Raw genomic sequence first — 3,772 nt, 5'->3', positions numbered from 1 at the left:
TGGACTCGAATTGAATAGAACTTAATATTAAGGCTCATAGATTCCATCGACAATTTATTAATTGCAGCTGAGGCATCATTGTTTGCCATTTTGACACTAGTTCAATTAGAAGCCCATTTAGAATTTAATAGATCATTTTATTTGCCGAGATTTATTGTGCTTAAACAGAAAACATAAAAGCGTGTGGTTTGAAAGCGGAGAATTGATATATGTGCCGCATTGTTTTTTCCACTAATTCATTCATTCTTATCACTTTAGTGGCAAGAGTTTGGTATTCTGCTGGTTGAGCTTGTGTTTTGCTTATGATTTTAATTACCCATATGCGGATTAGGTATCCAGAGAAACTTGCAATCAGTAGCTACTGGGAGACTCCACCTGAAGACAGTGACTTAGGGACACAACGGTAGTAGGTTTGAACCTGTGGCTTTCTGGTCTTCTGGATCATAAGATAATGTAATACCTTCACGTCATTCTGATGAATTCAGTGCAGGAAACGTAATCATTAATACATTATTAGCTTTTGTTGTGTACACAGAATGGATTTTTTATTTTTTTTGATGAATAAGGAGTTGCTTCTCTTTACCTTCATGACTTTTTGTCATTGCTTTGAAGATATTATAATATGAACAGACCCTTTGCTTTGCCAGTTATCATTTACTAAAAACAGAAGGACATTTATTAAAGAAAAAAAATACAACTTTTGAGCAAGTTAGCCCATACAGTCAACTCACAATATCAATGTTATAAATGCGACAGCGACGGAAGTGAAGCACCTACAAAAGTGCATATATGGCTCTTAGTATCCCAAGACCTCCCTGTCTGCTTAATAATAAATGTGCCTGTATGAATTATTTGATGTCCTTGATTAAATTTGATGAGAGCAAAAGTAATGCATGTATAGCAAAATATGTAAAAAGGGTGTTTTGTAACAGAAAATGGCTCGTCAAGCTCTAAAAATTTTATATGGACCAACCCGTGTAATAATTCACCGTGCTCACTCAAATTGACACAAGCTGTCTGTTCCACACTGTCTGTTCCATTCTGCCACACTGCAAACCCCCAAAAAATCCACATGCAACTGTTTTTTTTTCCTCCCACAAAACAGTGTTTTTGGGAATTCCTTTAAACTTTTTTGACACATTTCCAGAGAGCATATTTCGCTACCAATGGCAAGAGGCACATTTCTTGAGAGAAAGCTGTTAATGGGGAGCAGACTTGTGCCTTCCTGTGCGTAAACAGTGATGTCTCACTTGCGAAGGATACGGTCCTGTTCTCTAACTGCAGAGGATGAAAACTTCGCCCACAACGGCAACCGGGGCAGTTTTAACGGATTCATCCATATAGCTGCGGTAAGACGAGATACGTTAAGACTTGGGTTTCTGCAGTTCTAATTTTTTACTGGAATTATTTCACAAGAAAAATACACATCCTCCACATGTGAGTTGATATTTTCTTAATAATGGCATTATCAAAGTAAGAAAATGACTTTAGGAATTGTGCAGTTTGTTTTACAGTATGTCTGCTTATTGAACACAAATTATGGTTACATTGCAAAGTTTGGGTGAATCTTGGGAAGGGTTTTTTTTAACAGGCCAAAAAGATTTGTCAAGGTGTGCATTCTTGCAGAAAGAAAGTGTTTATGTCCTTTCTTTTAGCCCAATCAATACATTTGTGCCAATATTAATATGCCGTGTTTTTCCATTTGGTGGAGGAGTAATAACTCACCCAGAGGAAATGAGGGAAGAGCACACAGTGACTCGAAGGGAGCTGCTTTGCATTAAAAAATCCTTTTGAGCTGAGGTAACTTCGAAAAATCACGCTTTAATAATGTACTACATGAGACCGCGCAGAGCAATATGCATTTTTAATTACTAAAGTGACTAATATCTAGGTTTCTGCTTTGAGGTTTTTGTTTCATGAAATATGCATTTGTTTTTTTTTTTTGCCTCTCCAGTTGCATATTTACACCTGAGTTCCTTGCACAGAGCCTCTGAGGCTTTCTGAAAGAGGACACCGTGTTGAGGTGGTAAATGCTAATGCAGAACATGAACACACCTTGCCGTCTTGTGCACTTGCCTGAATCTGAACAATGGGACCCTTGCGGATAAAAGGAAGTCAGTAGCGCGAAGGTGAAGGGGAAGCGCTGCACACAATAATGTGTAAGATTTACATGCCCTGCGCAGAAAGATAAACTGGGAAACATGTCTGCAGACGGCATCTTCCAGTCCTGTGCACACGCAGGAGCCCAAATACTCATAAAAGTGTCATTTAGGCTTAAAATATGAATGCTTCCACACTTTGTCTGAAACCTAAATACTCAGAAGAAGTGAGAGGTGCTTTTGTCACCTTAGAGTGAGAATAATATGACCTTTTGTAAATACAGGGAGGGGAAATTATAAACCTTGGGGTGCAATGGTGGTTACCCTACTTAATCTTCAATTTTTGACCGATTAGCATGCTGCAAATCAGGACAGGACCCTTTTAAGAAAAGGGCGACAGGATTAAACATTTGAGCTCTTGGTATGAGGGAGATTAATAATTCTCTCTTACCATTTACTATCGACCAGGCTTCAGCATGAGAGACTTGTGTCCTACTTCTGAATTGTCGTTCAGGGTGCACAGACCCATTGAAATCAAGGGTTTGAAAGCCATACCAGGATGTATTGTACAGTGTCTTATTCACACATTTTCCCCCTTGCTTTTATTCCTCTTTTTCATGCCGAAATAAATAAATAAATGAAACGGAGTGAGAATGTGTGAGAATGTTCACTTTCAAAGAGATTATTTAACAGAAGAACAAAAAACTCAATTTGGAAGCCCATTTCAAAGCCATTACCTTTCACTCTCTATTAGTGAAGCAGTGGCTTAGCGTGTGGATCATAACGAGTGGAAATGCGTACAGAGAGGCTCAGTGATACAGCGATCATTACTTCAGTACCCTTCTACGCTGCGCTTTTTAACATAAACTCAGTTCAGCTCAGAAGTAAAATGTTGTATTCCTGCGAGAGTTTGCAGGCAGTCCGTTCAAACAGTTTTTATGAAAACTCTTAATGCTTGTCTTAATACACTGATAATATAAGCATGCTATATGACTTCTGATTTATAAATGTAGTTGATTTAGAATTGTATGGAATTGTTGTTATTACTAATATTAGTGTTGTTTTTGTTGTTAATTTTTTTTAGAAGAATCAGCCAGAGAGAATTCCTACCAAATGTTAGAGACGTACAGTCAAAGAGTTTTAGGGCCAGTTCGGACGAGGCAGCGTTTGCAAGCACAGTTACGTACGATTAAAATGTTAAATTGGAGACATGGAAGCAAGACATTTCAAGTGCCTGCAATGCACCTGGATGCATGTTTATTCCAGGAACAACCAGGTGAAAATCATGAAATGTGGTTGGCAGTGTATCGTCGGAATCAACCAACAGGCAGAAATTTGCCTAACAAAACTATTAAGAAAAGTAACTTGACCAGATCATTTCCCCATCACTCCTTGTATGAGCCTCTTTTGCCATGCATTCTTTGATGTACTTAAATGTGCATTATAGCAAGCTTTGGCCTCAGCTAATGTGTTGATTGCAAAATATATATTTTTTTTTGGCATAACATTGGTAGTAAGAATGACAAATGTTCCGGATGGTAAGTAAATAATGACAGTTTGTCAACTATGATTCTGACTATTATCTAATTTATATGAAATAAAGAGACCAGCTTCAGGTGTTGAGGTTGCTTTGTATTCTAAAATTGAAAAATGTATTTTCTTTAAACTTTATT

The 3,772-nt window shown here is 37.6% G+C and overlaps 1 long non-coding RNA gene across 1 annotated transcript; it reads left to right on the top strand.

Moving 5' to 3' along the window:
- Positions 1 to 1,063: 1,063 nt before the first annotated feature.
- LOC114790929 (uncharacterized) lies at positions 1,064 to 2,891 on the top strand. Its single transcript, XR_003749876.1, has 3 exons — positions 1,064 to 1,349; positions 1,715 to 1,800; positions 1,955 to 2,891. It is a non-coding gene; the product is annotated as an uncharacterized LOC114790929 (long non-coding RNA).
- Positions 2,892 to 3,772: the final 881 nt, after the last annotated feature.

This window comes from Denticeps clupeoides, chromosome 5 (assembly GCF_900700375.1).
Source record: "Denticeps clupeoides chromosome 5, fDenClu1.1, whole genome shotgun sequence".
In the NCBI taxonomy this organism is placed as follows: domain Eukaryota; kingdom Metazoa; phylum Chordata; class Actinopteri; order Clupeiformes; family Denticipitidae; genus Denticeps; species Denticeps clupeoides.
This window is presented reverse-complemented; position numbering and strand designations above follow the sequence as displayed.